Here is a 10,000-nt window from a genome sequence, read left to right on the forward strand (position 1 = left end):
CCTCAGAAACTGAGGGATGTAGACCCAATATGTCCTCCAAGCGCCTAGAGACCTGGTGCCCAATCTGGCATGGTGTTTTTCAGCTTACCCGACCAATCCGGTTGCAAGGTGGACTTTAACAATACTGCTAAAACGGCACTTCCAGACATCCCTGAGGCCTTCATTTGCATAGGCCCTGCCCTTCTCTTTGTCCTGCTTCCCACAAAGCAACGCAACACTGCAGCAGTATAGATTTGGGGGTGGTGAAGAATAATGACAAGGAGGCTAAAAAAGAGAAAGAAAAGTCCCAGAAGTCCTGCAGGCTTCCTTGCTAAATGCAGCTGAACATAGAGCGCACCTTCTTTACTGCAAAGCAAATACATTAAAAATGTTGAGGAGAGACTAATTGAAAAATACATATTACGGGGACAGCACTGGGACCTGCTTTATTTTTTCGTTTAGTCTTGAAAACAAAAAAGATTTCTCTCCTAAAAGCTGTTAAAAATATGGAACGCTTCACGAATTTGCGTGTCATCCTTGCGCAGGGGCCATGCTAATCTTCTCTGTATCGTTCCAATTTTAGTATATGTGCTGCCGAAGCGAGCACACTTTATTGATTAGCTGACAATGTTTATAAACTCTCTAAATCTAAAGTCTCTAGACATAGGGTAGCCTGGCAGAGATGATCAGATGGCCAGTACGCATTCAAATCTGAGCCAATGGTCAAAAATGTATGAAGAGTAGCAATCCATTATTCTTCACTGCATTTGTGGTCCAAGACTAAACACACCGTAAGTATGTAGATTATGCCGGGTTTGCAAAGGCTCATGGTTCGGGCTACAGACAAGGAGCATTGTGACGTCACGCTGCCTGTGGAACAGTGATATTAAAGGTGAAACAGCTGCACAGTAGGTTAGGTGAAGGGCTCCGAGAGTGGAAAGGCAGCATGCTTGGGTCCCTGGACAAGGTGAGCTTATGATAATGTGTCTGAATTTTCGCCTGTGTTGTAATATTAAACCCCTTATTGTTGTAAACGCCTACTTACTAAGGAGTTCTCAAGCTCAGCCCCACACAGACCTGGAACTGATTATGTTAATGCAAACTATTTAAGAAACTGAGCCTGATCTAAAACATTTCCTTGGATCTAGGACCATTTCGCCTAGCTTTTAGGTCCTTCCTTCTCCTAAAGTACTTTGTACAACTTAGGAAAACCTCACAGTACAGACTTTCAGGAGGTTAGATGGGTTTCCTTGTGCCTTCACACACACACACGCACTTTCTAGCCCTCTTAAGGACAAAAGGATGCGTGAGTCTACATAGGGACAGTGGCGCAATGGATAATGCGTCTGACTACGGATCAGAAGATTGTAGGTTCGACTCCTATCTGGCTCGGAAGGGTTGTAGGTCCCTGTTTGATTATATTCCTGTGGAATTCTTATTTACCTCAGACTTGTTGTAGATTCAATATTCTCCAGCAGGATTCATCCAGCAGTTGTTCAACGGTAGAGCGCAAGTAATAGGACCACGGCTAGTTAAACGTTTCCCATTTGCTGCTGGACTCTATGTGATGGCCGTCACGTGGTGTGCTTCTTTTGTATTTCAACATGGGTCCCTGATTCTCTTAATTACAAAAAAAATTGTTGACAAAAGTGTGTGTGCGCGAGGGTCTGTGGACATAGGCAGGTGTGTGCACTTGAATGCTTACCCATTTACATGTGTGAGAGGAACAAACCAATTCCCTGTGGGCTGCAGGCTTACAACTGGTAGCCCCAGTAGCCAGGCAGAACCACAGGTAAGAATAGAGAGAGAAAGTTGGTCCATTATTAGAGAAGGCCCATGAGCATCTTGCACTGCTACCTTCTTCCCCGATCATCCGCAATCGGCCAAGACCTCTCTATTAGGGTAGAGGGTGAACATTTCTTGGACCTCAGAAACTGAGGGATGTAGACCCAATATGTCCTCCAAGCGCCTAGAGACCTGGTGCCCAATCTGGCATGGTGTTTTTCAGCTTACCCGACCAATCCGGTTGCAAGGTGGACTTTAACAATACTGCTAAAAAGGCACTCCCAGACATCCCTGAGGCCTTCATTTGCATAGGCCCTGCCCTTCTCTTTGTCCTGCTTCCCACAAAGCAACGCAACACTGCAGCAGTATAGATTTGGGGGTGGTGAAGAATAATGACAGGGAGGCTAAAAAAGAGAAAGAAAAGTCCCAGAAGTCCTGCAGGCTTCCTTGCTAAATGCAGCTGAACATAGAGCGCACCTTCTTTACTGCAAAGCAAATACATTAAAAATGTTGAGGAAAGACTAATTGAAAAATACATATTACGGGGACAGCACTGGGACCTGCTTTATTTTTTCAATTAGTCTTGAAAACAAAAAAGATTTCTCTCCTAAAAGCTGTTAAAAATATGGAACGCTTCACGAATTTGCGTGTCATCCTTGCGCAGGGGCCATGCTAATCTTCTCTGTATCGTTCCAATTTTAGTATATGTGCTGCCGAAGCGAGCACACTTTATTGATGAGCTGACAATGTTTATAAACTCTCTAAATCTACAGTCTCTAGACATAGGGTGGCCTGGCAGAGATGCTCAGATGGCCAGTACGCATTCAAATCTGAGCCAATGGTCAAAAATGTATGAAGAGTAGCAATCCATTATTCTTCACTGCATTTGTGGTCCAAGACTAAACACACCGTAAGTATGTAGACTATGCCAGGTTTGCATAGGCTCATGGTTCGGGCTACAGACAAGGAGCATTGTGACGTCACGCTGCCTGTGGGGCAGTGATATTAAAGGTGAAACAGCTGCACAGTAGGTTAGGTGAAGGGCTCTGAGAGTGGAAAGGCAGCATGCTTGGGTCTCTGGACAAGGTGAGCCTATGATAATGTGTCTGAATTTTCGCCTGTGTTGTAATATTAAACCCCTTATTGTTGTAAACGCCTACTTACTAAGGAGTTCTCAAGCTCAGCCCCACACAGACCTGGAACTGATTATGTTAATGCAAACTATTTAAGAAACTGAGCATGATCTAAAACATTTCCTTGGATCTAGGACCATTTCGCCTAGCTTTTAGGTCCTTCCTTCTCCTAAAGTACTTTGTACAACTTAGGAAAACCTCACAGTACAGACTTTCAGGAGGTTAGATGGGTTTCCTTGTGCCTTCACACACACACTTTCTAGCCCTCTTAAGGACAAAAGGATGCGTGAGTCTACATAGGGCCAGTGGCGCAATGGATAACGCGTCTGACTACGGATCAGAAGATTGTAGGTTCGACTCCTATCTGGCTCGGAAGGGTTGTAGGTCCCTGTTTGATTATATTCCTGTGGAATTCTTATTTACCTCAGACTTGTTGTAGGTTCAATATTCTCCAGCAGGATTCATCCAGCAGTTGTTCCACGGTGGAGCGCAAGTAATAGGACCACGGCTAGTTAAACGTTTCCCATTTGCTGCTGGACTCTATGTGATGGCCGTCACGTGGTGTGCTGCTTTTGTATTTCAACATGGGTCCCTGATTCTCTTAATTACAAAAAATCTTGTTGACAAAAGTGTGTGTGCGCGAGGGTCTGTGGACGTAGGCAGGTGTGTGCACTTGAATGTTTACCCATTTACATGTGTGAATGAACAAACCAACTCCTTGTGGGCTGCTGGCTTACAACTGGTAGCCCCAGTAGCCAGGCAGGACCACAGGTAAGAATAGAGAGAGAAAGTTGGTCCATTATTAGAGAAGGCCCATGAGCATCTTGCACTGCTACCTTCTTCCCCGATCGGCCGCAATCGGCCAAGACCTCTCTATTAGGGTAGAGGGTGAACATTACTTTGACCTCATAAACTGAGGGATGTAGACCCAATATGTCCTCCAAGCGCCTAGAGGCCTGGTGCCCAATCTGGCATGGTGTTTTTCAGCTTACCCGACCAATCCGGTTGCAAGGTGGACTTTAACAATACTGCTAAAAAGGCACTCCCAGACATCCCTGAGGCCTTCATTTGCATAGGCCCTGCCCTTCTCTTTGTCCTGCTTCCCACAAAGCAACGCAACACTGCAGCAGTATAGATTTGGGGGTGGTGAAGAATAATGACAGGGAGGCTAAAAAAGAGAAAGAAAAGTCCCAGAAGTCCTGCAGGCTTCCTTGCTAAATGCAGCTGAACATAGAGCGCACCTTCTTTACTGCAAAGCAAATACATTAAAAATGTTGAGGAGAGACTAATTGAAAAATACATATTACGGGGACAGCACTGGGACCTGCTTTATTTTTTCAATTAGTCTTGAAAACAAAAAAGATTTCTCTCCTAAAAGCTGTTAAAAATAGGGAACGCTTCACGAATTTGCGTGTCATCCTTGCTCAGAGGCCATGCTAATCTTCTCTGTATCGTTCCAATTTTAGTATATGTGCTGCCGAAGCGAGCACACTTTATTGATGAGCTGACAATGTTTATAAACTCTCTAAATCTACAGTCTCTAGACATAGGGTGGCCTGGCAGAGATGCTCAGATGGCCAGTACGCATTCAAATCTGAGCCAATGGTCAAAAATGTATGAAGAGTAGCAATCCATTATTCTTCACTGCATTTGTGGTCCAAGACTAAACACACCGTAAGTATGTAGATTATGCCAGGTTTGCAAAGGCTCATGGTTCGGGCTACAGACAAGGAGCATTGTGACGTCACGCTGCCTGTGGAACAGTGATATTAAAGGTGAAACAGCTGCACAGTAGGTTAGGTGAAGGGCTCTGAGAGTGGAAAGGCAGCATGCTTGGGTCTCTGGACAAGGTGAGCCTATGATAATGTGTCTGAATTTTCGCCTGTGTTGTAATATTAAACCCCTTATTGTTGTAAACGCCTACTTACTAAGGAGTTCTCAAGCTCAGCCCCACACAGACCTGGAACTGATTATGTTAATGCAAACTATTTAGGAAACTGAGCCTGATCTAAAACATTTCCTTGGATCTAGGACCATTTCGCCTAGCTTTTAGGTCCTTCCTTCTCCTAAGGTACTTTGTACAACTTAGGAAAACCTCACAGTACAGACTTTCAGGAGGTTAGATGGGTTTCCTTGTGCCTTCACACACACACACACACTTTCTAGCCCTCTTAAGGACAAAAGGATGCGTGAGTCTACATAGGGCCAGTGGCGCGATGAATAACGCGTCTGACTACGGATCAGAAGATTGTAGGTTTGACTCCTATCTGGCTCGGAAGGGTTGTAGGTCCCTGTTTGATTATATTCCTGTGGAATTCTTATTTACCTCAGACTTGTTGTAGGTTCAATATTCTCCAGCAGGATTCATCCAGCAGTTGTTCCACGGTAGAGCGCAAGTAATAGGACCACAGCTAGTTAAACGTTTCCCATTTGCTGCTGGACTCTATGTGATGGCCGTCACGTGGTGTGCTGCTTTTGTATTTCAACATGGGTCCCCGATACTCTTAATTGCGAAAAAGCTTGTTGACAAAAGTGTGTGTGCGCGAGGGTCTGTGGACGTAGGCAGGTGTGTGCACTTGAATGCTTACCCATTTACATGTGTGAGAGGAACAAACCAACTCCCTGTGGGCTGCAGGCTTACAACTGGTAGCCCCAGTAGCCAGGCAGAACCACAGGTAAGGAGAGAGAGAAAGTTGGTCCATTATTAGAGAAGGACCATAAGCATCTTGCACTGCTACCTTCTTCCCCTCTCAGCCACGATCGGCCAAGACCTCTCTATTAGGGTAGAGGGTGAACATTTCTTGGACCTCAGAAACTGAGGGATGTAGACCCAATATGTCCTCCAAGCGCCTAGAGACCTGGTGCCCAATCTGGCATGGTGTTTTTCAGCTTACCCGACCAATCCGGTTGCAAGGTGGACTTTAACAATACTGCTAAAAAGGCACTCCCAGACATCCCTGAGGCCTTCATTTGCATAGGCCCTGCCCTTCTCTTTGTCCTGCTTCCCACAAAGCAACACAACACTGCAGCAGTATAGATTTGGGGGTGGTGAAGAATAATGACAGTGAGGCTAAAAAAGAGAAAGAAAAGTCCCAGAAGTCCTGCAGGCTTCCTTGCTAAATGCAGCTGAACATAGAGCGCACCTTCTTTACTGCAAAGCAAATACATTAAAAATGTTGAGGAGAGACTAATTGAAAAATACATATTACGGGGACAGCACTGGGACCTGCTTTATTTTTTCAATTAGTCTTGAAAACAAAAAAGATTTCTCTCCTAAAAGCTGTTAAAAATATGGAACGCTTCACGAATTTGCGTGTCATCCTTGCGCAGGGGCCATGCTAATCTTCTCTGTATCGTTCCAATTTTAGTATATGTGCTGCCGAAGCGAGCACACTTTATTGATGAACTGACAATGTTTATAAACTCTCTAAATCTACAGTCTCTAGACATAGGGTGGCCTGGCAGAGATGCTCAGATGGCCAGTACGCATTCAAATCTGAGCCAATGGTCAAAAATGTATGAAGAGTAGCAATCCATTATTCTTCACTGCATTTGTGGTCCAAGACTAAACACACCGTAAGTATGTAGATTATACCAGGTTTGCAAAGGCTCCTGGTTCGGGCTACAGACAAGGAGCATTGTGACGTCACGCTGCTTGTGGAACAGTGATATTAAAGGTGAAACAGCTGCACAGTAGGTTAGGTGAAGGGCTCTGAGAGTGGAAAGGCAGCATGCTTGGGTCCCTGGACAAGGTGAGCTTATGATAATGTGTCTGAATGTTCACCTGTGTTGTAATATTAAACCCCTTATTGTTGTAAACGCCTACTTACTAAGGAGTTCTCAAGCTCAGCCCCACACAGACCTGGAACTGATTATGTTAATGCAAACTATTTAAGAAACTGAGCCTGATCTAAAAGATTTCCTTGGATCTAGGACCATTTCGCCTAGCTTTTAGGTGCTTCCTTCTCCTAAAGTCCTTTGTAAAACTTGGGAAAACCTCACAGAACAGACTTCCAGGAGGTCAGATGGGTTTCCTTGTGCCTTCACACACACACACACACACTTTCTAGCCCACTTAAGGACAAAAGGATGCGTAAGTCTACATAGGGCCAGTGGCGCAATGGATAACGCGTCTGACTACGGATCAGAAGATTGTAGGTTTGACTCCTATCTGGCTCGGAAGGGTTGTAGGTTCTTGTTTGATTATATTCCTGTGGAATTTTTATTTACCTCAAACTTGTTGTAGGTTCAATATTCTCCAGCAGGACTCATCCAGCAGTTGTTCCACGGTAGAGCGCAAGTAATAGGACCACAGCTAGTTAAACGTTTCCCATTTGCTGCTGGACTCTATGTGATGGCCGTCACGTGGTGTGCTGCTTTTGTATTTCAACATGGGTCCCTGATACTCTTAATTGCGAAAAAGCTTGTTGACAAAAGTGTGTGTGCGCGAGGGTCTGTGGACGTAGGCAGGTGTGTGCACTTGAATGCTTACCCATTTACATGTGTGAGAGGAACAAACCAACTCCCTGTGGGCTGCAGGCTTACAACTGGTAGCCCCAGTAGCCAGGCAGAACCACAGGTAAGGAGAGAGAGAAAGTTGGTCCATTATTAGAGAAGGACCATAAGCATCTTGCACTGCAACCGTCTTCCCTTCTCAGCCACGATCGGCCAAGACCTCTCTATTAGGGTAGAGGGTGAACATTTCTTGGACCTCAGAAACTGAGGGATGTAGACCCAATATGTCCTCCAAGCGCCTAGAGACCTGGTGCCCAATCTGGCATGGTGTTTTTCAGCTTACCCGACCAATCCGGTTGCAAGGTGGACTTTAACAATACTGCTAAAAAGGCACTCCCAGACATCCCTGAGGCCTTCATTTGCATAGGCCCTGCCCTTCTCTTTGTCCTGCTTCCCACAAAGCAACACAACACTGCAGCAGTATAGATTTGGGGGTGGTGAAGAATAATGACAGTGAGGCTAAAAAAGAGAAAGAAAAGTCCCAGAAGTCCTGCAGGCTTCCTTGCTAAATGCAGCTGAACATAGAGCTCACCTTCTTTACTCCAAAGCAAATACATTAAAAATGTTGAGGAGAGACTAATTGAAAAATACATATTACGGGGACAGCACTGGGACCTGCTTTAATTTTTTTCAATTAGTCTTGTAAACAAAAAAGATTTCTCTCCTAAAAGCTGTTAAAAATATGGAACGCTTCACGAATTTGCGTGTCATCCTTGCGCAGGGGCCATGCTAATCTTCTGTGTATCGTTCCAATTTTGGTATATGTGCTGCCGAAGCGAGCACACTTTATTGATGAACTGACAATGTTTATAAACTCTCTAAATCTACAGTCTCTAGACATAGGGTGGCCTGGCAGAGATGCTCAGATGGCCAGTACGCATTCAAATCTGAGCCAATGGTCAAAAATGTATGAAGAGTAGCAATCCATTATTCTTCACTGCATTTGTGGTCCAAGACTAAACACACCGTAAGCATGTAGATTATACCAGGTTTGCAAAGGCTCCTGGTTCGGGCTACAGACAAGGAGCATTGTGACGTCACGCTGCCTGTGGAACAGTGATATTAAAGGTGAAACAGCTGCACAGTAGGTTAGGTGAAGGGCTCTGAGAGTGGAAAGGCAGCATGCTTGGGTCCCTGGACAAGGTGAGCTTATGATAATGTGTCTGAATGTTCACCTGTGTTGTAATATTAAACCCCTTATTGTTGTAAACACCTACTTACTAAGGAGTTCTCAAGCTCAGCCCCACACAGACCTGGAACTGATTATGTTAATGCAAACTATTTAAGAAACTGAGCCTGATCTAAAAGATTTCCTTGGATCTAGGACCATTTCGCCTAGCTTTTAGGTGCTTCCTTCTCCTAAAGTCCTTTGTAAAACTTGGGAAAACCTCACATAACAGACTTCCAGGAGGTCAGATGGGTTTCCTTGTGCCTTCACACACACACACACACACTTTCTAGCCCACTTAAGGACAAAAGGATGCGTAATTCTACATAGGGCCAGTGGCGCAATGGATAACGCGTCTGACTACGGATCAGAAGATTGTAGGTTCGACTCCTATCTGGCTCGGAAGGGTTGTAGGTCCCTGTTTGATTATATTCCTGTGGAATTTTTATTTACCTCAGACTTGTTGTAGGTTCAATATTCTCCAGCAGGACTCATCCAGCAGTTGTTCCACGGTAGAGCGCAAGTAATAGGACCACAGCTAGTTAAACGTTTCCCATTTGCTGCTGGACTCTATGTGATGGCCGTCACGTGGTGTGCTGCTTTTGTATTTCAACATGGGTCCCTGATACTCTTAATTGCGAAAAAGCTTGTTGACAAAAGTGTGTGTGCGCGAGGTTCTGTGGACGTGGGCAGGTGTGTGCACTTGAATGCTTACCCATTTACATGTGTGAGAGGAACAAACCAACTCCCTGCGGGCTGCAGGCTTACAACTGGTAGCCCCAGTAGCCAGGCAGAACCACAGGTAAGGAGAGAGAGAAAGTTGGTCCATTATTAGAGAAGGACCATAAGCATCTTGCACTGTTACCTTCTTCCCCTAGGAGAGAGAGAAAGTTGGTCCATTATTAGAGAAGGACCATAAGCATCTTGCACTGCTACCTTCTTCCCCTCTCAGCCACGATCGGCCAAGACCTCTCTATTAGGGTAGAGGGTGAACATTTCTTGGACCTCAGAAACTGAGGGATGTAGACCCAATATGTCCTCCAAGCGCCTAGAGACCTGGTGCCCAATCTGGCATGGTGTTTTCAGCTTACCCGACCAATCCGGTTGCAAGGTGGACTTTAACAATACTGCTAAAAAGGCACTCCCAGACATCCCTGAGGCCTTCATTTGCATAGGCCCTGCCCTTCTCTTTGTCCTGCTTCCGACAAAGCAACACAACACTGCAGCAGTATAGATTTGGGGGTGGTGAAGAATAATGACAGTGAGGCTAAAAAAGAGAAAGAAAAGTCCCAGAAGTCCTGCAGGCTTCCTTGCTAAATGCAGCTGAACATAGAGCGCACCTTCTTTACTGCAAAGCAAATACATTAAAAATGTTGAGGAGAGACTAATTGAAAAATACATATTACGGGGACAGCACTGG

General features: G+C 45.1%; 7 non-coding genes across 7 annotated transcripts; 2 read left to right on the forward strand and 5 right to left on the reverse strand.

The window, feature by feature from the left end:
* Nucleotides 1-479: 479 nt before the first annotated feature.
* On the reverse strand, nucleotides 480-586 carry LOC147667093 (U6 spliceosomal RNA). Its single transcript, XR_015304595.1, has one exon. It is a non-coding gene; the product is annotated as a U6 spliceosomal RNA (small nuclear RNA).
* Nucleotides 587-2,383: 1,797 nt separating this feature from the next.
* LOC147667094 (U6 spliceosomal RNA) lies at nucleotides 2,384-2,490 on the reverse strand. Its single transcript, XR_015304596.1, has one exon. It is a non-coding gene; the product is annotated as a U6 spliceosomal RNA (small nuclear RNA).
* A 706-nt stretch (nucleotides 2,491-3,196) lies between these two features.
* On the forward strand, nucleotides 3,197-3,269 carry TRNAR-ACG (transfer RNA arginine (anticodon ACG)). The gene has a single exon. It is a non-coding gene; the product is annotated as a tRNA-Arg (tRNA).
* A 1,011-nt stretch (nucleotides 3,270-4,280) lies between these two features.
* LOC147667096 (U6 spliceosomal RNA) lies at nucleotides 4,281-4,387 on the reverse strand. Its single transcript, XR_015304698.1, has one exon. It is a non-coding gene; the product is annotated as a U6 spliceosomal RNA (small nuclear RNA).
* Nucleotides 4,388-6,182: 1,795 nt separating this feature from the next.
* LOC147667097 (U6 spliceosomal RNA) lies at nucleotides 6,183-6,289 on the reverse strand. The gene has a single exon (XR_015304597.1). It is a non-coding gene; the product is annotated as a U6 spliceosomal RNA (small nuclear RNA).
* Nucleotides 6,290-8,088: 1,799 nt separating this feature from the next.
* On the reverse strand, nucleotides 8,089-8,195 carry LOC147667098 (U6 spliceosomal RNA). The gene has a single exon (XR_015304696.1). It is a non-coding gene; the product is annotated as a U6 spliceosomal RNA (small nuclear RNA).
* A 714-nt stretch (nucleotides 8,196-8,909) lies between these two features.
* On the forward strand, nucleotides 8,910-8,982 carry TRNAR-ACG (transfer RNA arginine (anticodon ACG)). The gene has a single exon. It is a non-coding gene; the product is annotated as a tRNA-Arg (tRNA).
* The last annotated feature ends 1,018 nt before the right edge of the window (nucleotides 8,983-10,000 follow it).

This window comes from Lissotriton vulgaris, unplaced genomic scaffold (assembly GCF_964263255.1).
Source record: "Lissotriton vulgaris unplaced genomic scaffold, aLisVul1.2 SCAFFOLD_2072, whole genome shotgun sequence".
Classification (NCBI taxonomy): Eukaryota; Metazoa; Chordata; class Amphibia; order Caudata; family Salamandridae; genus Lissotriton; species Lissotriton vulgaris.